Source organism: Ursus maritimus, unplaced genomic scaffold (assembly GCF_017311325.1).
Source record: "Ursus maritimus isolate PB19 unplaced genomic scaffold, ASM1731132v1 scaffold_28, whole genome shotgun sequence".
In the NCBI taxonomy this organism is placed as follows: Eukaryota; Metazoa; Chordata; class Mammalia; order Carnivora; family Ursidae; genus Ursus; species Ursus maritimus.
Window position 1 is genome coordinate 28,292,184 of NW_024425341.1, and position 26,964 is coordinate 28,319,147.

The following is a 26,964-nucleotide window of genomic DNA, read 5'->3' on the forward strand; positions in this document are numbered from 1 at the left end:
AAAAAAAAAAAAAAGAAAGCAAGATGGATTATCATCTCTTCTGCCTCTTCTGCTATTTAAAAGAACCCAGTTAGAATTGCTTTAAATACATTTTGAATGAGAAAATAAGTGTTGAAGGAGAAAGGGGAAAATACATAAATATAAACTCATAGAAGATCAAAGTGTTAGAGCTGCAAGGAGCATTAGAGAAGGGTTTATTTTATTTATCACATTCTTCCACATATGATAGATGAAATCCAGGGGGATGAATTAACTAGCTCAGTGGCTAGTGACAGAGCCTACTTAGGAGCCTACTATCTCTTTGCTACTCAGACTAATGTGCAGGAGTCAGCAACATCCAGGAACACCTGAGAACTTTAGACGTGTGGAAGTGCAGATTTCATTCCAGATCTACTCAGCGTGACTCTGCATTTTAACAAGATTCCAAGGTGAGTCTAAGCACATTAAAATCTGAGAAGCATTGTTTGATCATGTCTCATGTTGCTCTTTGGTTGTTTTCCACAGCTGTCTTGCCTGAGAATGTATTGCCCCCTAGGGCAGGAGTTTGTTCTCTGCTTATTTGTGTATGTCCTGCCAAGAAGTTACAATAGGATCAGGACAACATTTTTTATTCTTTTGTCATCTATTTTTAGTATACAATAACATACTTAGTAAAATATATACATAATATATATATAATATATATATACAGTAATATATATATAATATATGTTATATATATATACAGTCCTCAACAAATATTAGTTCATTTATGAGCAAGATTATTTTCTTATCTTACTAACCAGAACATTTGACATATACTATATCTCTGGAGAGCAAAGCCCTTCACAAGAAATGGAGCCACCAATAAACTTACTTGATTGTATGGGTTCTGTAAGATCGTGATGAATTGTAATGGATAGAAAAAGCCATCTTGAGAAGCTCCTGGGTGGCTCAGTCAGTGGAGTGACTGACTCTTGATTTCGGCTCAGGTGGTGATCTCATGAGTCATGTGATTGGCGCTGCATCAGGCTCTATGCTTAGCGGGGAATGTGCTTGAAGATTCTCTCCCTCTGCCCCTCCCCCAACTCGTGCATACACAGGCTCTCTTTTTTTTTTCCTATCTCTAAAATAAATCTTTAAAATGTCGCTTGTGTGCCAAATGACACCCAAGTGTGGTAACCATTGAAGGCAGACCATTCTATTGAGAATGATGGAAAATAAATATTTTGACAGATCCTAAATATTAGAGTTAGAATCCAAGATATCTTTACTCTACTGTAGATATATATGAGAAAGATCCTAACATTGAATAAGACTGTTCTTAAAGAAAGATTTGTCTTCTGTTAAATATTTTGCTTACCTACTACAAAAGAATCTGAAGTGGTGCTAGTTATAGATAAAAGCTTAAAGCTTTGATGACAAGAAGGGAATGAATTCTGACAATCACTGGTTTAGTATTTTTAGTAATAATGGAAATGAAAAAGGAAAGGAAAAGGATAGTCATACCTTTTAACAGGAAAAATAAAAAATAAATTTTATAAAATTAATTTAGCATAAGATTCCAAACTCGTATTGACTTTTAAATTCATCCCTACTCCAATGACACACATTTCCAAGGCAAGCACTCAGAAACCCTCTAAAGTCAATACAGTCTATGGGGAGTTATCTAGTGAAAATGGATTTTTTAAGATGTGTCTTTAAAGTGTGCCTGTGAATGATCACTTTTTAAAAACTTTCCAAGATTTTAGAGGGAAGGAAATTTTTACTTTTGGAAAATTATATTTCTGAGAGTTTTACTAAAAACAGTAATAAGTATTATTCAATCCATTTTCTAAGGAACTTTGGCAAAATTCTACAGATATATTTATGTGATTTAATAATATACTCAGCTGAAATATTTTTTTTTATTTCAATGTTTATTGTTTTAAAATGCATTGCAAGTCCCAAATGAGTTTTCATACCAGAAACAAACTTGAGTGTGTAAGCTTTATAGATATTTGAGTTGTATCTATCAAAGGACAATGTCAATGAAAAGGTAAAGAATCTACTAAAATGTATTTTAAAATTTCTTTATCTCTACCAGGCCATATGAATTGAATGAATCATTCTTAAGATTTTTTTTTTTTTGGTCTGTTTCACATGATTAATTCCTGGTATTTATACTAGGGCATTCAGCAATAAAGCTCCACTGACATGTGGAGATTGCATTACCAATTTGAGGGTCCTTCATGAAGAGGCACACATTCTGGTGTGATTTTGTATGCAGAGAGTGAGTGGGTTGGGACATAGGGAAGATTAGCAAAACACTTGGAAGTGAGGATATTCAAGCTGCAATGCCATCAGATCAACTTTTCCATCTGGCCCAGCTTGGCAACCATGTGAGTGTCTCTGTTTTGCCAAAATATGACTAAAAATTAAACATGAAAATTTCTGGAGCTAGATCTTGGGCAGACCAAAGTGATCTTAGAAGTTGGGGGTGGGGTGGGGACACAATATATTTCTAATTGATATAAATTCATTGTTGGTTAAGATGTTTCCACAGTTTTATAAAAACAATTGACTTACAAGCCTGTTGCTAAGGGATTTACAAATTCAACAATATCTATAATCATAAGCAACTATCTTGTTTATGGTAAAATAATGTAAGACAGTAGATTCCCCCCATGTGGTCATACTGTTGGCACATCATCAGTGAGGAGCTGACTTTATTAATTATTTCAAACAAAGTGATGCATATCAAAAAGCCTGTTAGCCTGAGAGAAAAACTTTCAGTTCTGTTATATCTAGATAATATATTAGAATTGATAGGCTATCAATTTCTAATCAAGTTACTATTTAAAACTCTTCTGCCTGGGTTGATTAATACAAAGAGTGATGTTATTGGAAGGTACTGATGGTCTTGAGAAGAGTGCTGTAGCCATAAAGTCTGCATAAACCCAGCATAAATTTCAGGAATTTAAATATCTGTAAAAGTTAAAGCTTCCTTGCCTTCACTTCCATTTGGTGGCCATAGATTAAATGTAAAGCTGCAAATATAATAACCTAAATAACTAGTAGAGAATTTCTTCCTTGCTTAAACACCTTATAAGCTTCCTTTACACATGAGTTAACTGGCCCTCAATAAACCAAGCAATTATGGTCTCTGAAAACTAAAAACGCTAATCCCATTTTAAATTAACAAACTTAAAGGGAGAGGGAAGTATCTCTGCCATATTTTCTGCCTCTATCCATAAAAGCAAAAGACTTCCAGTGCATTGTTCCTAGCCTCCTATTACTTATTGCCCCAATGCAGTAGGGCTACTGACCTGATTCATCAGAACTTGAGTTATTAAGCACAATTTATTAGTACCCAGAATAAGTTTATACATGCAAGGAAGCCTCCATATGATTATCAGAGGATTTCTCAGCAGAAACTTTGCAAGCAAAAAGAGAGGGATGATATATTCAAAATGTTGAAAGAGAAAAAACTGTCAAACAAGAATACTGTCTATAGCAAACTGTCCCTTAAAAATAAAGTAAAAATTGGGGCACCTGGGTGGCACAGCGGTTAAGCATCTGCCTTCGGCTCAGGGCGTGATCCCGGCATTATGGGATCGAGCCCCACATCAGGCTCCTCCGCTATAAGCCTGCTTCTTCCTCTCCCACTCCCCCTGCTTGTGTTCCCTCTCTCACTGGCTGTCTCTATCTCTGTCGAATAAATAAATAAAATCTTTAAAAAATAAATAAATAAAGTAAAAATTAAGTCTTTCTCAGATAAAGAAAAGCTGAGGGAGCTCATCACCATTAGACCTGCTCTAAAGAAATGCTAAAATGGGTCAATCAAATTAAAATGAAAGGATGGTAAACAGGAAAACATGAAACCATACATAAATACAAGGTTCTCCAGTAAAGGTAAAGACGTGGACAAATGTAGTAACCTGTACCATTGTAACCTTGGCGCAAAAAATTTAAATGACAAAAACAAAACACATATATATATTTATGTTAATGGATACACAATATATTAAGATAAAATTTGTGGTAGCAGTAATAAAAACTGGGAGTGGTGGAGCTACAAATGAATAGAGTTTTTGTATGTGATTGAAGTTAACAGTATGAAATAAAATGTTATAACTTTAAGATATTTTATGTAATTGCAGTAGTAACCACAAAGAAATTATCTATAAAATACACAAGGAAGTGAGAAGGGAAGAAAGCATGTCACTGCAAAAAAATCAGTGAAACACAGAAGAAGTCAATAAGGGTAGTAGTTACTTTAAATGTGAATAGATTAACTCTCCAATCAGAAGACGTAGATTGAATGAATTAGAAAAAAAAACAGAATTAAACTCTATGCTATCTATAAGAGACTCACTTTAGATATAAAGATATACATAGGTTGAAAGTAGAAGGATGGAAAAAGATATTCCATGAGAATGGTAATAAAAGGCAGGAGGGTAGCTATGCTAATATGGACAAATTAGACTTTAAATCAAAAGCTTTATAAGAGACAAAGAAGGACATTATATAATGATAAATGTGTCACTTCACCAATAAGATAATAATTATAAATATTTATGCACCAAACTTCAGAGCTCTTAAGCAAACTTTGATAAAACTGAAGAGAGAAATAGAAAGGAACATAATAGTAGCAGGCTTCTATAATGGGTAACACAACCAGACAGAAAATCAGTAAGGAAATGGAAGCCTTGAACAACACTATAGACCATCTAAACTTTACTGAACACTCCACCCAACAACAGCAGAATATACATTCTTCTCAAGTGCAGATGTCATATTCTTCATGATAGACCACATGTTAAGACACAAAACAAGTCTTAACAAATTGAAGAAAATTGAAATCATATAAAGCATCTTTTTTGGATGACAGTGGAATAAAACAAGAAATCAATAGCATAAGGAAAACTAGAAAAATTACAAATATGTGGAAATTAAACAATACACTCTTAAAACAACCAACAAGTCAAAGAGGAGGTCAGATGGGAAATTAGAAAATACCTTGAAACAAGTGTAAATGAAAACACAAAATACCAAAACTTATGTGATTCTCTGAAAGCAGTGCTAAAGGGGAAGTTTATAGCTATAAATGCTACATTTAAAAAGAAGATCTCAAAGCAACAACGTAACTTTACATATCAAGAAACCAGAAGAAAGAAATTAACCTCAACGTTAGCAAAAGGAAAGAAATAAGACTAGAGCACAGAGATAACTGACATAGAGAATAGAAGAACAATAGAAAACAAAACCAAGAATTAGTTTTTTTGAAAAGATAAACAAAATTGACAAGCCTTTAGCTAGACTAAGAAAAAGATAAGACTCCAAATAACTAAAATAAAAAAATGAACGACAAGACATTTACAACTGGTGCCACAGAAATAAAAAGGATTATGGGACTACAATGAACAATTGTACTCCAACAAATTAGAGAAACTGGAAGAAATGGACAAATTCCTAGAAACATGCAATCTACCAAGACTGAGTCATGAAGAAATAGAAAATCTGAACAGATCAATAGCAAGTAGTGAGTTTGATTCAATAATCTATAATATCCCCACAAAGAAAAGTCCTGAATCAGATGGCCTTACTGGAGAATTCTACCAAACATTTAAAGAAGAATTAGTGCCAATCCCAAAACACCTTAATACGCCAATCCAAAAAACAAAAGAAGGAATACTTAACAAGCTCATTCATTCTATTAGGCCAACATTACCCGGTTATCAAAGTCAGACAAAGATACTCTAATAAAAAAGGCTGCTGACCAGTATTTCTGATGAATATTAATGTAAAATCCTCACCAAAATGCTAACAAGGAGAATTCAATAGCACATGAAAGGAATTAGACACATGACAAAGTGTAATTTATTCTAGGAATGCAAGGACGGTTCAACATATGAAAATCAACCCCTGTGATGTGCCATATTAACAGAATGAAGGCTAAAAATCATATGATCCTCTGAATTGACAGAGAAAGAAGCATTTAACAAGATTCAACACCCTTTTATGATAAAAACACAAACTAGGAACAAAAGGAAACCACTTCATAAAGGCCATTTATGAAAAGCCCACAGCTAACATGATACTGACTGGTGAAATGCTGAAAGCATTTCCTCAAAAATCAAGGCAAAAATGCCCATTCTGACCACTTTTATTCAATATGGTATTGGAAGTCCTAGCCAGAGCAGTTAGGCAAGAAAAAGAAATAAAAGGTATCCAAAGTGGAAAGGAAGAAATTATTTCTGTTCGCAAATAGCATCTTATGTAATAAAAACCCTAAAGATTTCACCCACACACCCACACAACTGTTAGAACTAATTAACAGATTCAGCAAAGTTTCAGGATACAAAATCAACATACAAAATCACTTGTGTTTCTATACACTAACAACAATCTGTCTTATAAGGAAAATAAAATAATCCCACTTACAATAGCATTAATAACAATAAAATACTTAAGAATATCATTAACCAAGGAGGTGAAAGACTTGTACACTGAAAACTACAAACATTACTGAAAGAAATTTACAAAGAAACAATAAATGGAAAGATATCTCATATGGATTGAAAGACTTAATATTGTTAAAATGTCCATACCACCCAAAGCAATCTATAGATTTTTTTAAAGATTTTATTTATTTATTTGACAGAGGGAGAGTGAGAGAGAGAGAGAGAGGACAAGCACCAGTGGGGATGGGTGGGGGAGGAGTAGAGGGAGAATCAGACTCCCCACTGGGTAAGGAGCCTGATTCAGGGCTCATTCCCAGGACTCTGGGATCATGACCTGAGCCAAAGGCAGACGCTTAACTGGCTGAGCCACCCAGGTACTCCATTCTATAGATTTAATGTAATCTCTATCAAAATCCCAATGGCATGTTTTACAGAAATAGAAAAATTCATCCTAAAATTTATATGAAATATCAAGGGATCCCAAATAGCCAAAACAAGTTTGATAAAGAGAAATAAAGTTGGAGGACTTATACTTCTTGATTTCAACACATATTATAAAGCTATAGTAAACAAAAAACTGTTGTACTAAAGACACAAAAATGGAATAGAATAGAGAGCAATGAAATTATCTTTGTGTGTATGATCAAATGATCTTTGACATTAGTGCTAAGATCCCTCAGTGGGGAAAGTCTCCTCAACAGATTTTGTTGGGAAAATTGGGTATCTGCATGAAAAAGAATGAAGTTGGACCACTATCTTATGCCATAAACAAACAAACAAAAAAAATCTCAAAATGAACTAAAGACCAAAATGTAAGACTTAAAACTCTAAAATGCCTGGAAGAAAAAAATGCGAGGAAAATTTCATAACATTGAACTTAGCAATGATATCTTGAATCTGACAGCAAAACTACAGGTGACAAAAGCAAAAATAGAATAGTGGGACTACATCAAACTTAAGAATTTTTGTACATTAAAAGGAAGCAATCAATAGAATTGAAGGCAGCCTACAGAATGGGAGAAAATATTTGCAAATTATATATCTAATAAGAGGTTAACATTTAGAATATATAAAGAAGACCTACAACTCAACAACAACAAAAAATCAAATAAACCACTTAAAAATAGGCAAAAACATTTCTCCAAAGATATATGAACAGCCAGCAAGGATATGGAGAGATATCCAGCATCAGTGATCATCAGATAGATATAATGAAAACTACATGAGGTTATCACCTCATATCCATTAGGATGGCTATTGTAGAACAAAACAGAAAATAAGAAGTATTGGTGAGGATATGGAGAAAATGGAATCCTTGTGCTCTGATGGATGGGATTTTAAAATGGTTCAACTGCAATGGGGAACAGTATCGAGGCCCCTTAAAGAATTGATAATAGAACTACCATATGATCCAACAATGCCACTTCTGTCCATGTATCCCAAAAAATTGAAAACAGAGTTTCAAAAAGGTATCTGCACACCTGTGTTCATAGCAGCACTATTTACAATAGCCAAGAGGGGAGAGCAACCCAAATATCCATTGATGGATGAATGCATAACAAAATGTGGAATATATATACAACAGAGTATAATCTAGCCTTAAGAAGAAAGGAAATCCTATAACATGGTACAACATGAATAAATCTTCAACACATGATTCTAAGTAAAGTTATCAGTCAAAAAAACATAAGTACTATGTGATTCCACATATGAGGTTTCTAAAGTAGTCAAATTTATACAAATTTATGGCAGTTACCTGGGAGTGGGGGGAGGGGGACGGGGTAAGGGCCATTCTTGTTTAATGGGTGTAGCATTTCAAACTTGTAGGATATAACAGTTCTGGAGATCTGTTTCACAATGATGTGATTAATCCTAACACTACTATTAACATTAATGAAGTGTGCACTTAAAAATGGTTAAGATGACAAATTTTATGTTGTGTTTTTTACCAGAATAAAAAAAAAGTAATTAAAAAAAAAACTAGAAGCTGGAAATAGAGGCTAAGGAAAATGAAAATAAAGCACATACGGGCTGAAAACTGTGCTATTTTTTGTTACATGATTTCTTTTAGTACTTTAAACAATATTTTGATTTGAGTATTTTTATTGGTCTATTATTATATGATTCATAGGTGTGGCAATTGGGATTTAGATCCAGGTCACCTGCCTCCAGGTCTGTATTCCCTCACCTGTGCTATGCTGCTGGAAAATGACCTCAGAAAATACTTTCCAAAGATGTCAGATAAATTTATGATATATTATTTTGTGAAAGGGTATAATCTAGCTGCATCTGTATATCGCCATTCATCTTAAGTGCAAATTCAGTTAATTTTCATTCCTTAATCACATTGATTGGGATTATGAAATTTCAAACAGCCTGCTTATGGATATTTGATATTTTTTCCAAAGATGAGATACAAAGTAATTGATACTACAGAAAACAAACATTTGGGAAACAAAATTTGGGGTCCACTTTTTTAGCAAAATGGCCATTAGAAAGAGTAAATAGTTGGTCATGTCAATAAGCTTTAATTTATAAATATTCAAACAAAAAAAGATGGAGACCAAACTCGAAAATTTCTCAAGCAGGCAAAACCAGTTGAGCCACATAAACAAAACTTAATCTAACTTATTTCATGAATGTGAGATCTAATTTAGGTTATTTCTTGCAAATGCCTCTAATAATTGTAAAGGAAACCTAAGTTGTCTCCCGAAAATGATACAAGATAATCACTTTTAACCAATCTCCTGCTGTCTGGAAACTCCCTTTGTAATAAGCGCCAATCATTGTACAGGTTTGATAACTTCCTCATCGTCACTTAATAAGCCCGCCTGTAAAGACATGCCCCTGAGCTTCATACCACTTTCGGGTTGAAGTCTCCCCATTGGAGACCAGTTCTTCTCTCTCAATAACGTATTCGTATCAAGAAAGGCTCTTTGAATTTTTTGATGTTGAGATAGCCGTTTAAAACAATATTTGTGTTATGCTGCCTTTTTCTTTTGCAGCTTTTTTGAGCGCTTTTTAAAATAAAATTAGAGTATGCTCTGAGATAAATGTAAAACTAAATGGTGCAGATAGAAAAATGAAGTAGTAAAAGTTGGAATGAGGAACATAGCACAATTATTGAAAACATGTAATGCTTTGTGGATATCTGTGCCTTGGAACACTAAGGAAAAATTAATGTTATTTGTTTTATTGCTTAGGGAAGGGCATGGAACAACAAATGTAGCTTTCCTAGTGCTATATATCAATTCTAAGATCATACTGCACTTGCAGAAAAAGAAAATGTCTTCTGATCATTGCTCCTGTGGACTCTTTGTTGTTCATCCCATCATTTCGTAACTTTATGGTAATGGTTGTTTTAAGACATATACTATGTAATTCTCTTTACTATAATATCTGAAAATTGCCCTATGTGCTTTGGACAAATAATTTTTTAAAAGATTCTTTTTTAAAAAGATTCGTATTTATTTATTTATTTATTTATTTATTTGACAGAGCGAAAGCACAAGTAGGCAGAGCGGCAGGCAGAGGGAGAGGGAGAAGCAGGTTCTCCGCTGAGCAGGGAGCCCCATGTCGGGCTTGATCCCAGGACCCTGGGATCATGACCTGAGCTGAAGGCAGCTGCTTAACCGACTGAGCCACCAAGGCGCCCCCAGTTTTTTTTTTTTAATTACTTTTAAAAAAAAGGCCATTCCCTCCTCTCCTGCTCTAGATCTCTCTCAACTTTTCAAAGATTTTGCTACTCATCTCTTTGCTTCTCTGTCAGCATGAGTTCCTCCTTAGGTATTCTGAAATCATCCTCATTCAAACTTATCCCATCTTAAAAAACAACAAAAAGAATCATCCTTTTTTCTCACATACCAACTGTCCACTTCTTTCCTCGCTTTCATAAATTTACCAAGAGCATTACTTGCAAATGATATTTCTACTTCCTTTTCCCTAGTCCCTCTTTAAATTACTGCAGTCTGGTGAAAATATGCAACAGAAACTAATGTCAAAATTACCAACAAAATCCAATGAATACTGTTCATTCTTATCAGATTCAAACCACCTGCATCTGTTGACCTATTCTAACATTCTTCTAACGTTTTTCCTTTGGGCTTTCATGATAACCTTTCTCGCGAAACCTCACTGGCTACTCCTTATTCTCAGTTGCTGGTGTCATCTTTTCTCCTTGACCCAGCAATCAGATCTCAGCCTTCTCTCTGACTGCAATCAGTCATGAGGCTTTGGATACCACTGTCGAGGTGAAGAATTCAAAACTTATAGTCCTGACCTCCTCTGAAATCCCAGGTTATTTATTTAACTGGGATGTATACTTACATGGATATCTCAACAGCCCCTTAAACTGACATTTTCTTGATCTTTTCCTATATTCCAAACTTACTCCACTTCCAGTTTTCCCTTAGAAGCAAGTGCTATTACCATTGACTCAGAAGCTATTACCTTAGAAGCTTAGTGCTATTACCATTGACTCACTTGTTTCAGATGGAATCATCCAGTCAGATGGAATCATCCTGGATTTGTCCTCCCTTTTCTGGCATCTCACTTCATGTCTTTCAACAAATCCTATGATTCTAACTCCAAAATGCATTCTCAGATCAATCTAACTCTATCTTCAGAACCTCTCTCTCGGACCATGACATCGTTATCTCTTGCCTGAAATACTGTAATAGACTGGGGATATAGGTTTCTGCTTAGAAATGTGGGACATTCGTGCTTTGTAATTGGAGCAAGGAATTGAACTAAAGGGATTATTTGCAAAGCTATGGTAGGGTTTATACACAGACAACAAGGGACAGTACAGTACCCCAAGACTAGTAACAAGGGGACAAATGTTGAGAACGTATTATTGGAACCTGGACGGGGAGTTGAGTGATGAGGGTCATAGGGCAGGTACATTGGCCTCCAATAGAGGGCCATAGCCAGGTGTGGCAGCCTAGTAGAGAATAAGCGAGGGGAATAAATGCCTTGATCTTACTCCTCTCCCCCTCTCTCATTTCCTGCCCACATTCTCCTTTGGCCAAGTAGAACTGGAAGCTGTAAGGAAGGGGATGCTCCTGGGTGTTGCAGATCTTATAGTCAACCCCCAGGGCCTGGGAGAGTGTGAAAAATGGTGGAGAGAAGATCCATGGGGGTCGATAAGTATACATCAACAGCAGTCTCCTGTGACTTCTGACTTCTACTCTTAGTACTCATCCTTTTAGCACAGAGGGTCTACTTAAAGGTCCATCAGTTTCCTTATTGAACTTAAATTCCAAAACTTTCTTCATGGTCTGCTAGACTCAAGATAATTGGGCTTATGCTCCCCTCTCCAACGTCATTTCAATTCACTTCCTTTTATGCTCAACCCATGGAAGTCACCTTGTCCCCCTTTTAATTTCTCTTAACACAGCAAGCTCTTTTTCCCTGTCTGGAACACACTTCCCTACAATATCCTGCTCTTCCCATAGCTGCGTCCTTCACATCCTTGAAGTTTCAACTTAAACATAGACTCCCTAGAAAGGACTTCTCAGGTTATTCTGTCTTATGTAGGTCCAGGTATCCCTCTTCATTATCCTCTGTCATATCATTTTGTTTGTTTACTAAATTATTTCTAGCTCAGCTGCCCATTATTTTGTTTGCATGCTCATTTGCTTCTTTCTCCCTCATTATAAGTTCCATGTAGTTGGGGGCGCCTGGGTGGTCCAGTCTGTTAAGTGACCGACTCTTGATTTCAGCTCAGGTCATGATCTCAGGGTCCGTGAGATTGAGCCCCCCATTGGGCTCCGCTCTCAGCACAGAGTCTGCTTGAGATTCTCTTTCTCCCTCTACCCATGCCCCTCCCACTGCTCATGCACTCTCTCTCTCAAAATAAAATAAATACATACATAAATATATAAAATAAATCCCATGTAGTTGGGATCATGGTTACCGCCATCACTATTATACTATCGTGACCATGCATAATGGGAGACAATGGGTAACCACAAATATAGTTAAACTACTAAGTAAATGAAAAATCACATTTTTTTTTAAATTTAAATTCAAAAATTGCAATTTTTAACAAAGTTTCTAGTGACAAATAGTGAGGTGATCTGCTGCCAAATAACTGGCTCAGGTGAGCCTGAATTCATAGACTTGACCTCATTAGCACCACACCCGAGTGATTGATGGGGATTCATAGTTTGGAGTTCCTATAAAAGAAATACTCTGGTAGCTTATTTCCAAAAATGTCCTTCTCCTCCTTGCTGTAAAAGAAGGGTGGAATAAGACAGTGATGAAGGCTCAAACTCCCCAGAGCTGTAAAAGATGCCATGATAAGTCTTATGTGCTAATAGTTCATTTACTCATCATCATCTCCTCACCCTGGAAAAAAAAAAAAAAGGCAGAAAAGGATTTGAAGTCTTTACAGCTGACAGACCTTCTCCACCTCCTTCAGACTATCTGCTCCAAAGAGTACCACTTTTCTTATAGGTTTATACATCTTTTTCAGGCTGTGGAAGAAAGGGCTATTCCTAAGACTCTAGAGAATTTAAAACCAATGGAATATTTTATTCAATAATTGATCATTTCTCCATAATCCACAGTCTTCTAGGGATTATCAAGGATGTAAAAGAAAAAGTTTAATTACAAATTTCCTAAAGGGTAACAGCTTATTCTATGACCAATAAATGGAATGCTGATGGTATCAGTAATATACATCTGCAGTGGTGAGGTCCCAGATTTTCAGGGACAATATCAATCTTCTCTAGCAAGTAAAGCACCTGTAACAGTGACCAAGTGTCTGCTAAAGGAGAAACCTATCATGATTTTAGAAGGTAATAATACTTGCTTTCCAGAAAGTGTAATTTTCCTCCCCCATCTCTCTCTGTCTCTGTGTCTCCCCACTCTCTCTCTCTCTCTCTCTCTCTCTTTTTTCAGAAGACTGTCTTCTAAAACATAAAACAAAACCAGTAAACAAAAACAAACCTGCGTGACTTCACAGGTTATGGTCTATATCATATAACCTACACTGAGCTATTAGGATGTTTCTCAACTTAGTTGAAAAGGTGAAATGTTTTTGTTTTTCTTGTCCTTAAAAACTCCCCCAGACCATTATATTTTAGAGTTGCCAGGGGACTCAGTAATGAGCAATTCAGAAGGCAAAACAAAGCAAACCAAAAGAAAAGAACTGGTTATTTAACACTATAGGTATTGCAGAGCTGGCACTGAAAGCAATTCCCCAGCTTTTTAGCAGCATTAACTGGTTCCAGAGAAGGACTAAGTACATATATACACCACCAACTGACCACATTGCTCCAGACTCAATACAGTAAATAGTTCTGAAGCTATTATGTCTACAGCGTCATCAACTTCATGACAATCCATTTCTGACTTAGGATTTTTATTTTTATTTTTATTTTTTAAAAGGACTTATTTATTTATTTGAGAGAGAAAGTGGGGAGGCACAGAGGGAGAGGGAGAGAGAAGCAGGCTCCTCACTGAGCATGGCACTACATGGGCTCCATCTGACGCACCTGAGATCGTGACCTAAGCTGAAATCAAGAGCCGGACACTTAACCAACCGAGCCACCCAGGTGCCCCTGACATAGGATTTTTAAAAAATTTATATGTAGAATAAACGTGTTTACACCTACAAAGATCAGTTCATGGCTAAACTGACTGAACTGAGCCATCGAATAGAGTATCTGCTTAAAATCACAGTTTGTATCGTATTTGTTCTCACTTTCATTAATGTTCTGAGACAACTTTCCTACAGTAAGTCTTGCGAAAATTAATAATATTCTTGTAAGGAGCGATAGAGCACTTAGTAAGAAAAATTAGGAAGAATACTTTATTTTTGTAATTAACCAACAAGGTCAGTTTTGAAAAGGTATGTCTTTTTCAACCCCAAAATTTTGGCACTAAAAATAAATGAGCAAATAACATTCTTTCATTCTTCTTCTTCGTGTTGATTAAAAGTGAGAGAAGTGATTGAAGCCAAATACCAAGTGACTTAAGAAGATAATATTCTGTTAAGGTTTTGAAGATTATAAAAGTATGCATTTTAATTTTAAAAAATAGATCATTCATCTAGAAATTGATGTAGAAAAGTCATTACATATTTTATATAAATCAATGAGGAAAAACACATTAGTTAGTTTTTTTTATCAAAACCTCTTTTTTTTATAAGCTAGGAAACACCTACAGCATGCCATGAGTCAGTTGCGTTTATAAGTTAATCAGTGTCAAGGACTTCGAAGGATGTGAGATTTTAAGCTATAATTAACCATTTATTCTGCCACAGTTTCACTGATGCTGGCTAAAGTCATGAGACTCTTGGACTTGAGGCAAGTTATTATACAAAAGCAGCACGAGTCTAGTGCATTTGTGTTGGTACTCCTAGCTCCCCAAATTACCTGGGGGTGATGCAGATCAGTCTGTGTCTGCTACATGTGTAGTGCATTTGCATCGCAGCTGAGAACATATGCGCCTACACATTACAGTGGGCAGAAGGAAACCTGCCCTTTGTTCTGGAAGAAAGGATTATCTTTATTACACTGAACAGAGAGAAAATCTGCCCTTTGCTCTAAATGGAGACGCTCTGTTTTTCAAGGCTGATGACTGCACACACATTTTTGAAAAGCTAGTCGGAGACGAAAGGGCAGTTAGTGCCTTGCTTGTAAAATGTGCAGAGACACAAGAGGCTAATGGAAAATTTTTCTCTGAACAATCAGGAACGGGCTAATCCTAGAAACAGCTATTTAGGTAACTCATAAATTGTTTTGAATGTAATTTATTAGATTTTATTGAGACATCTTACCCTCTTTTAAATCGTATCTTCAGTGAATGATAAAGAAGCAACCTCATCCTATAACCAGGCCAGTAGTAAAAATAGAATTGTACATTTCTTATGAATTCATTGTATGTTATAGTTAATTTTTATTTCATTCTAGACATTAAATACATTTATTGGGTCAGTGAGTAAGTAAGTAGTTGCTGTGATTAATCCGGGGTTTACTGGGACAATCTCCAGAATCTCGTAATAGTCCTCTTATTTGAAGACCTTTGATGCCAGTGTGTTCAGCTACAAGACAGCTAATTTACGACCTCCTTATATAATGTTTTAATAGGCCCTCCTGTATAATCTCTACTTTAAAGTCAAACGATTGGAAGGTGCCTGGGTGGCTCAGGTGGTTAAGTGTCCAACTCTTGGTTTTGGTTCAGGTCATGATCTCAGGGTCCTGGGATCAAGCCTCTTGCCCAGCTCAGCACTCAGCAGGGAGTCTGCTTGAAGATTCTCTGCCTCAGCACCCCCACTTCCTCCCTCCACCCCTGCTCATGCACGTGCTCTCTTTTCCTCTCTCTCAAATAATAAATAAATCGTTAGAAAAATAGAGTCAACTTTACTGGGAACCATAATTACATCTGTAAAATCCCTTCATAGCAATACCTGCATTTGTGTGTATATAATTAGAAGAAGGTATTTAGGGGGGCTGGCATTTATTGGAGCCACCTTAGAATTTTGCCTACCATACCAGCCATCTGCTATTTTCTGAAATTGTCTACCTATCCTATTAGGAACCACTTATTCATATACTCATAGTTACATATTTATTTTCTTTTCCACTCAGAAATTGTTTTCCCTCATAGGAAGGGGAATGGTTTTTTCCTAGCTCCAGAGATATGGGAGCCTGTAGCTGTTGTGGGATCTGCCTCCTGTGCCCTGCATCCCAGTTACCTTACCAGATTTGGAACACTACTATCAATGCATATTTGCAAACATAGAATACTGCCATCTAAACCTTACGACTGGCATTTGAAATAACAATCCTAGGCACTATCCAATTCCAAGAACTAGGCTGATAGGCCAGTAGGCAAGGAAAAGTGGCTTCCTTTAATGAAGCTGTTAGATGAGTACACCTAAATGTGTAGATGAGTCCCAAAAAACTCTCCCACCATCTGCCCCTTGAAGACAGCCATGACAGGGTCCTCTAGAATTGACAAGGGACAAACGAAGACTTCTTTTCAGGGGAGAAAAAAACCCCAAACATGTGACCAGTTGTTAATTGACCTAAGCCAGTTGTTTACATACTGTGGATCAAGTGGTAGCAACCAAAATTTTGTATAGGTGAGGGTCAGCAACTCCCCCACACACTTGATAAAGCATATAAGCAAGTCTCAGATGAAGTTTGCCAGACGTACACACCCATATTAACTTTTTTAGACAAGAAAAAATAGTTCACATAAACTGTTTTATAATCTTTGATGAAGTGCCAACTCTCTATCCATGTAAGTGATCCAGTCTCATCTTGCGTAAGTATTACTGAGACAAGACTCCAGTGTTCTAGAGGAAGGTCATTGCCCCAATAGTCAGAATTCTCCAACTCACTGACTTAATACAAAACCACTTAGTAATCATGCCTTGAGTTCCCTTCCTGTGGTTACAGACTATAAGACTTGAATTAGAGTCTCAGACCCTCCTCATTCAGGGTAAGATATTTTCTAAACTATTTTATTTTTTTATTTTAATTTTTTAATTTTTTATTTTTTTAATGATTTATTATATTATGTTAGTCACCATACAGTACATCCCCGGTTTCCGATGTAAAGCTCGATGATTCATTAGTTGCATACAACACCCAGTGCACCATGCAATACGTGCCCTCCTTACTACCCATCACCAGTCTGTCCCATTCCCCCACCCCCCTCCCCTCTGAGGCTCTCAGTTTGTTTCTCATAGTCCATAGTCTCTCATGTTTCATTCCCCCTTCTGATTACCCCCCCTTTCTTTATCCCTTTCTTCCCCTACCGATCATCCTAGTTCTTATGTTCCATAGATGAGAGAAATCATATGATAGTTGTCTTTCTTTCTAAAATATTTTAGATCTACATATTTTAAATGCTCATTTCGCCAAAAGAGAACCCAGCTATAATTATGCTGATTAACAGAACTCTAATTTTACCAATGGAAATCCATTTTAAAAAATTCATTAAGATAGTTATTAAGGTCTCTGGTGTTTTTCAAAGATAAAAATGATGGAAACTCTTATAGTTACCTTGACTGGAATTTGGCTTCCTAATAGCATTCTAGCAGCCTTGCATTCTAACAGGATTACTGACCTATTCATTCCTGAATGGAGTAATTAACTGCATCTAGGGCCTACCTTTAACATGCTCATGCTTATTATACTGTCTGGACAGAAGTATTTTAAAATAATTTGCAGCCATCTTGTAACTAGTGTTGTTCATAACTTGCAGTCAGGTGATTTATTATAGCTACTTCTGTACCTCTCTCGAGGCCCTTGAATCTCTGGAATGGCCAAAGTCCTAGTGCCTAGGGTCCAGGTCTCCTGGATACAGCACACGGTCCTCTTCAACCACTTCTCTATCTCCCTTTTTCTGTCTACCACAGAACTGTACGTGAGACATGCTCACTTCAGACCTCTTCATGCTTGGGAGAAATCATTTGGTCTTCTCTTCACTGGTTTTCAAGGCTTTCTTCTCTCTATGCTTGCCTCTGGGAGACCTTATTTACACAGAGTGGAAGAACAGTGGCCTCTGAGTGACTTCTGCAAATGCTTCTGAGCAAGGGAATGAAAAGATTCAAAATATTTTAATAGAATAGACAAAGAAATAAAATACAACTAATAAAATAAAAATATATCAAATTATCTTGTCAAAAAATATTTTTATTTTGCCAAAGGGGATTGAGATTGATTTCTTTTAGTTTTGGTAACACTAAAAATGAACTAAACCATGGTCCAGGAAGAAGAAATAATAGTCTGGACTAGGATTTGACCTCTGAGCTTCTGTATCATGACAGAGCCCTATAGGAACCACATCAGAGACAAAAGGATAGTGAAGTAAGACATTTTTAATACATTTTTAAAAATGAATTTTAAAAAGTAACTATTTTTTTGTTCTCTTTTTTCTTCTAAGTTAAAAAAAAGTAACAAATTTTGAGTATAATGGATATTTTAGAAGGAGCCAGACTTGGTATGATTCTCTCAAGGAATCTTAGGAAGAGCCTCTGTGTTTACCTAACAGAGTTATAATATCTCCATATATCTTCTCTTTGGACTAATCTGTGCTGTGTAGAAAGGACTGTGGGCTCAAATAAAGTTGGAAAATAGTTTAGGAAAGCTAATTGTTTAATTTATGGCAGGACTTCTAGGGAAAGAAAAAGTTGCTTACTCTTGCCTGTCAGACAGCAAATTCTCATTGCCTGTTTAAATTTCAACGAATGATTGATTCCTCATAAGCCTTTTCCAACAAGCCTGCAGCCTTGATAATACTGTATGTTATACACCTCAGGACAGAAGCTACCAAAGTGTCTTAGAATCAACTGTTAGCTCATCTGTTGTCCAGCCCAGTGGCCTTCATCTTTGTATTCATAACCTTGAATTCAAAGTCTTGTACATGATACACACTGGAAATGTTTGTTTAACTAAAAATTGCTGGACTCCATGACTAGATGGGAGGAGACAAAAGCAGAGGGACATAAACCCTCCCGTTGGGGGTAGAAGGAGCAACATCTTTGCTTCTAAAACTGGAAATAAGAAACTTAGACTGTAAAGCAGATGTGAATAAGACTAGATTCAGAAAGTTAAAGGGATTCATACCTGTTGGGCTCTATTTCTTTTATTGCAAGACAGGAGGCCCGAGGGGTGGAAGATGTGTGCTAGCGATGGGTAGAAAGCTTGAGAATTGTGATATAGGTTTAACGTAGTTGTTGTGAGGTGTGGATGAATGACACAGCCAGAAGTACAGAAAATAATCTCTCCAGGACATTGAGAACCTAAGTGCAGCCGGGTAACAGTAATTTTTAAAATGACAATGCAATAGTACTCAAACCGCCGGGAGCAAGCGTAAAGAAACTGGCCACTCAGTGAAATGGGCATCTTCCCAAGTGGATAAGAGGTTACAGCATATGTGCTTGTAAATATTCTCATCAGATGACCATTTCCAACGTGATCTGGTCACAGTCCTCAGACAGCTTACAAGAAGAGAAAGGAAGCAATTCATCTTTAAGAGCTTCTCCACTAGCAAACGTCTGGCACTCAACCAGCTGTCAAAATTTTAGAAAAATACACAAGGCTGAGGAAATTAGGGTGATGCAGTTCTAGTAGTGAAACAGGAGAGTCTGTATGATGAAGAGGGTTTAACTCCTAGAGGAAGTTTCTTCCAAAGGAGGGTATATAAAATTGCTTTTGATCTAAAGTGTGGCATTGAGTTAAAATTGTATACCATACACCAGATTTGGGTCATGATTTATTCCAGTAGTGAAATAATACATACAGTGCAAGAGTCATGAATAGCTATCACATTTATTTTTTATAAAATTAGATAAATACATTATTTTGCATCACTTTGGAATAGTACTTTACCTTAGAAATGTAACATTTTTTATCAAGAAAAAAGTATTTTCCATGTCTCTTCATGCTTGAAAAATGTGATTGTTAGGAGTTACTAAATACTTCTCTTTCCCTTTTTACTTAAGGGGGAAGTAACTAAGGAGATTCATTTTTAAAATTGCAAACAGTGGGAGGATCAACACAAAGTTCTTATCTCTTGCGTAGGTTGTTAGCTAAAAAGTGAAATCTTGTTGTCTTGTTTGTACATCCTTATAAGAGGGCCTGAAAGTGATTTATAGTTTCCTCACTAGATATTTATGAAAAGTGATTAAATTCTACTGGAGACTTACAAAGATAATTAGCAGCTTTCAAAGTAAAACAAGTTCTTCCTTCCATTCCTATGTTCCAGGAAATTTAAAAATGTGCTACAATCCACATTTTTTTTTTCTGGTACATTCCTAATTGAAGAGGGAATCATTCAATGAATTTAAATTATTTTCCATGACCTGTCCTCTAACTATTTTACTTTTAGCCTCATATTATCTACTACTGAGCTCCATTTACAATATATGCATAGAGGCCCTATCATTCTGGTAACTACGTAATACATTTTAGTTTGCTACAAAAGATATTATGCGAGAAAAAAAAGATTAATTTCCTTTGTTAGTCACTACAAATGTGTTTCTCTATTTACAGTGTTTCACCGTGGCCAAGGACTTAATGGAAGGTGAAACCCAAATTCATGTTTCTGTTTATTGTAGAAAATGATTTCCTGGCCTCTTAGCTTAATTGGTACAAGATTTAAAAAAAAAAAAAAAAGAGTCTCCAATGTATACTTCCACTTCATACTGTGACTTTGGGGGCTTGGTACATTTTTATCCTCACTGAAGTTTCTAATTCATCCATACAATATAATTATATGAAGGAAATATGGGAAATTACTTCAGTCAAATCCTAGTAAAAGAAGTGTGATACTCGCCCAACCAGTCCAGAATAAATATCCTCCCAAATCAGAAAGCATTTCAATGTCCAATTAACAGAAGGTGGTACATTTCTATCATCAGCAGTGGAGCTCCTCAAATATTCACATTCAAGCTCTCACACTTGCATAGGAAAAGTACCTCTTTCCTTCCCAAGTGTCACCCACGATAGATCTGTGCTTTCCCCATATCTCTATTCTACCCTTCCGTAGCCTGTGACAAAGTAATTCCACTTCTCACAGAGTAAGTGCTCAAACCCTCGGAGGGACAAACGGATGCAACATTAGAGAGCTCGTCCCACACCCATGAATAGCCACCTCCAAAAATCAAAACTCTGAGACTGTGTCTCCAGTTACGCCAAAGAGGACTGTGTGAGGGTTCAGCCTGCCACCTTGTAGATACCAAATATACCTTTAATCCTATTGAATTCAAAACATGCTATAATGTCTTCTTCCCCGCTAATGGTAGACTGTTCAGTTTACCAGTGTAAAAACAGCTATTTAACAAATGAATTTTGATATTTCTAAACACCACAATGAATAGCAAGTTGGTAATCTGTCAGGTCAGAAGACCAAAATCATAGGCAATTGGGTGCTTTATATCAAAAGAAATGACTCTGCTGATGGGAAATGATAGTTTATTCCCAAGTAACTGTATATACTTGAAGTCAGAGAGCACAACAGTCATACAGAGAGAATCTAGACAGGGCCATGGTGCTAATTATAACAGTTGCCAACATTTATCAACGGTGTTCTCTGTATTAGGTAATGTGCAAACCCTTTATAGCCATAATTCCCGGTAAATAACTTGACAAAGGTCAGTAGTCTAGTAAGGGGCCTGAGCTAAGATACAAAACTACGTCTCTCTGATTCTAAAAGCTATGCACTCATTTTACTTACTAGAAGTCTTATAAGTGTCAGGTTCCTAGTACACCTTTAAAAATTACTGAGAATCGCAAAGCACCTATGTTTATGTGGGTTACATCTATTAATGTTTATTATGTTAGGAATGAAAGATGAGAAATTGAAAGATATTTTACATGTTGAATCATTTCAAAATAAGAAAATTAAATGTACTACATGTTAACATGAATGAAAATTTTGTGAAAAAAATGTCTTTATTTTCCAAAACAAACAAAAAATAGTGAGAAAAATCACATTGTTTTACATCTTTGCAAATGTCTGGCCTTTATTTTTTTTCTTTCTTTCTTTCTTCCTTTCTTTCTTCCTTCCTTCCTTCCTTCCTTGCTTTCTTGCTTTTTATTCTTAACTTTTTTTTGTTGTTATTCTTATGATATGTTAGTCACCACACAGTACATCATTAGTTTTTGATGTAGTGTGGGCATGTATTGCATGGAACACTGGGTGTTATATGCAAATAAATGTCTGGCTTAGTGGAAGACAGATATGCCCAGATGTGCTTCTGGATCGAATCTTTTGCTTTTTTTTTTTTTTTTTTGGTTGAGGTATACAAAGAAAATAAGGTTTCACACCGATACGTAATAACAAAAGGGAAGAGTTTTTTTTAACATTTCTAGATAATTATAAATATTTTTCTTGGACACTAGATCATACTCTACTTGGCACATTACTACAGTTGCCTTGTGATCTCTGAAATTAAATCAATAAGTTCAATGTAACCTCTTATATCAAAATCCACTGGTCTATTTTTCATTTTGATGAATCTTTTAACCATAAATGCTTTTAAAAATATCATTCAATGGTAATTTGGAAAATACTAGTCCAATGAATTATTCAGATAGATCTTCCAAATGTTGGAATGTTTCTTTATATAATATTTAAAAAATCACATTTTAAAATATTATTACAAATGACATTAGAAAAGTCTGCAAATGTTAAGAAGCTGTCATGCTCATGATGATGGTTTTCAATTTTCTAAAATTCTAATTTTCACTTGAAAGTTCTATTTTCTATATTGACATATGCTATCTATTGTTTTCCATCACTGGCAAGAAAATACATGTCCCTCGCAATTCTGACTAGCATGTCTCTCAGCCATTTTTTTTCATGTAAAAGTGGTATTCCAAGAAAATAGTGAATAACTCAGCTATAATTCAAATAATCATACGAGGGCTTTTCCAGAGGAAAGTATCATACTTCAACATGTAGCAGAAGTATTTATATATAGCCCTATTTTGTCACATAGAATATTAAAAAGATGTGTATCATGAGTTAAGATTCAATAGTATTTTGTACTAAAGCACCAGAGGTTTTGCCCACTCTTTCTTTCATACCCAGTGTCAACTCAGTGAAAAACCTTTGGTCCCCTCCTCCTCCTCACCTTCTTCTTCCTCTTCTTCTTTTTCTCCTTCCTCTGATGATGATGATGATGATGATGATTATTATTATTAACACTCGGACTTTGAAGGCTCCTAGAAAGGATCTTGGGGACTCTGAGATTTCTGTGGGCTATACTTTGGGTATCACTGCAAAATCTCATAATGATGTATTTTAGGTCTCCTTCCTTCCTTCCTTCCTTCCTTCCTTCCTTCCTTCCTTCCTTCCTTCCTTTCCATTCCTTCCTTCCTTCCTTTGTCCCTCCCCCCCTCCCTCCCTCCCTCCCTTCCTCCCTTCCCTCCTCCCTCCCTCCCTCTCTCCTTCCTTCCTTACTTCCTTCCTCCCTCCCTCCTTCCTTCTTTCTCTCTCTTCCTTCCTCCCTTTTCTCCTCCCTCCCTCCCTTTCTTTCTTTCTTTTTTTCTTCCTTTATTTCTTTCCTTTCTTCTTTCTTCTTCTTCTTTCCTTCTCTTTCCTACCCAAATTATTTTCATTTGAGTTAGATGTAGTAAAATATTTGAATTCCTGGTAGTGTTAAGTAGCAGGTCTCAGCTATTTGTTGGCTGTGTGATCTCATTTAGCATAATAAAATTGGTAAGAATGGGTGAAGAGTTTGTGCTCTATTTTCTGATGCATCAAGATGCATTGGCCTCCCATTTCCCAGGTTTACTCAAAGACTCCACTTTTAGATTTACATTGTGCAACGTGGTAGTCACGAAGCATATTTGAAATGAACAGTTGAGCACTTGAAATGTGCCTAGTTTGAATTACATGTGCTCTAAGTGTAAAATACCCATCAGATTTTGAACGCACACACACAAAGTATATAAAATACGTCATTAACCTTTTTTTAATGTTTATTTTATGTAGAAGATACCATAGTTTAAAAATATTGGGCAAAATAAGATATATTATTAATTTAATTTTACCTAGTTTTTAAATTATTTAACGTACCTACTAAAATTTAAAGTTTCATACATGGCTTGTATTACATTTCTATTGGATAGTGTTGCTATAGCCATTGGCAAGAATGAAACTAAATCAACCACAATACAAGTTCGAGGTCATAATTAATTCAATCTTTTTATTTACTCAGAGTAAAACTCTATCAGTTAATTTCCTATGGTAAACTGTTGTCATTTTATCTCAACTTTGAACACTGTATTTAAAATATTCTCAATATACATTTGCAGATGTAAATAGGTTTGGGATTGTGGCTACATTTTCTCATTAATATGATTTATTTTTCTAAAGAAATATATAAGCGCACGTGCACACACACACACACACACACACACACGCCTGTAGACGCACTTACTCACCTTCCCAATAAATTATAGCAGAAAGAGAGGCAAAGGAACACTGATGATGTAATACAACCAATGTCAGAAATTTCTGGTGAATATTATTTCCTTCTTCATTTAAGTCATTCTCATTGGTCATAGAACATTGATTTTACTTTATCAAGAGATTTAATCATGATCTGAGTTTATTTTATAACAAATATTAGTAGAAATGATATATTTAGAATACGTCTTTCCTTCATGATATATTTTTCAGTTTCAAATAAGCTGTTTGGGGGCACCTGGGTGGCACAGTGGTTAAGCGTCTGCCTTCGGCTCAGGGCGTGATCCCGGCGTTATGGGATCAAGCCCCACATCAGGCTCCTCTGCTGGGAGCCTGCTTCTTCCTCTCCCACTCCCCCTGCTTGTGTTCCCTCTCTCGCTGGCTGTCTCTATCTCTGTCAAATAAATAAATAAAATCTTTAAAAAATAATAATAAATAAATAAAATAAAATAAGCTGTTTGAATCAGACACAGATTCAAAATGTTTACAGTTTCTATACACAATGAACATTTAAAAGATACTGAGAAGTATCTGTGTAATCTATATTTATATTGATATCTACATTAGAAATTGTATGAATTAGAAATTAATAAGATATGGGTATCTTGGCAAGTCAAAAACACCCAAAATGTATTCAATTTGTAGCAATTAGATTGAAGTAAGTGTATCCGCAGTAGCCCCGTTTCCAGCGTAGCACTTCTGCAGGGAATGTGGTAACGTGGGAGGGGAGGGACGCATGACCCCAACCCTGACCTGTGACTTACTAACAAGTTATTGCACGTACTTTAGTCTTGGTTTGCTTACTTCAAAAATGTACATAATGTATCTACTTCACAAGGTTTTTTGAGACTCTGGATAAGAGGGAATCATCTACTTAATGCATCTAGCCTAGCGCTTAAAGTGCCCAAGGGCATAGAAGCCATTAGTTCCTTTCCCCACTTTACTTTTCCAAAAGTGACAAAATAAATGTCTTTCCTGACAATGTTTTTCATTTCTACATCTATCCATCTCTGTTTTTCTGACCTCAGGAACTTCCCTTCAATTCTCTCTCACTCTGCTTTTTTTCTAACGAAAGATTTTCCCCCTACTCTCTCACACTCACGTGTAAGCAAGCATACATTTTGTTCTTTGAGATAAATGGTCCCTTTTAATTCTGGCTCTCAGCTCAGAGTTTATTCTACCTATTCTCCGATGTGAATTGTCACTAGCATATTAGAGGGACCAAGGATATTTGTGAAATTAGCTTTTCAGAAGAAACATAAAAATGAAAGACAATCTAGGAATTTTGTTTTATTATGTTTTGTAACGGCTAGAAAATGTTGCTGGGATGGCTGCAAATGGCACGATAAACTTTCTGTTGTTTTTTTTGTTTTCAATAAACATGCATCAAGCCTCAGAATTTTGTCATCTTTGAACAGGATGTAAATTACATCAACCACATTAGTAAATGACCATATGTTCAGGGCTTCAGAGAGATCAAACAAGGAGCCAGAGATCTCTAGGCAAAGTAAAGATAAAGGAAATCAGATGGAAAGTCTCAGAACAATTTGATAACTTCTGAACCTAGTTTATACGGCAAATTTGGCAGGTTTGACAAGACACAGTGACTTTCCTACTATTTAAGAATTTAATCCAGGCAGATAGATGCATGTGTTCAGAGAAATGCCCAAGGTGAGATCATCTTGAACAGATGAGGATTGGCATAGGAAATTTGGGTAGGACCAACACAAAGATAGAGTTGGTGAAAGTGTTTATGGAAGTTGAAAATATTTTTGTTACTTGTTAGGGACTACATTATATAATGTAGCACCTTAAATTTTACTCTGTTTGGGGCTTTTAAATGGTCTCAGAACACATATATTTCATATGTTCAAATTAGAAATTGTCTCTGTGTGTGTGTGTGTGTGTGTATTACAAATCACACAGTTTCCAGCTTTCTATACTAATCCTAGTTAGTGCTCAAAATAGTGCCAACCTGACATGTTACTCTTTTCCACAACCCTGTACCATAAATATACACATTCTTATCTGCTCTGTGCTATGGGAATTTCCTATGAGGACCCTACGCTGTGAAGTTTCTCAAAGCATTCCACTGATGAGAAACTGTCCGTGTCAGTATTAGAAGCATATATTTCAATCTAATTAATATTTACCAAATGCTTACAGAATGCCTGCCTTTATATGAAAATGTATTACAAATACCTCTGCTCTGCTGTGTATCATGTGTCTTTAACAGGCTTCAGGCCCTGTGTGTTAGATTGGTTGTCTTCAAGATATTTCTTTATTAATTAGTAGAAGAAACCATTAAGGCACTTTTGTGCTCCCTTGTTCCTTAAGACTTGATTCTTACAACAGCGTGCCTTAAATTGAGAATAATTTTTCATGTGATAAACTCTTGGGTTTGCTCTAAGCTCTTTTCCGATATCTTTTAATGTGCTCCAAATTATATTTGTTTATTTTTTATTGAGCATTTCTGTTTCTAAAATAATTTTTGTTAGCATGTAATTTCAAGCATAATACAGTAAACAGAGAACTATAATGATGTCAAGCCCCAAAATGTAATGAGTAACTTTGCCAGGACAATTAAATCATTCTT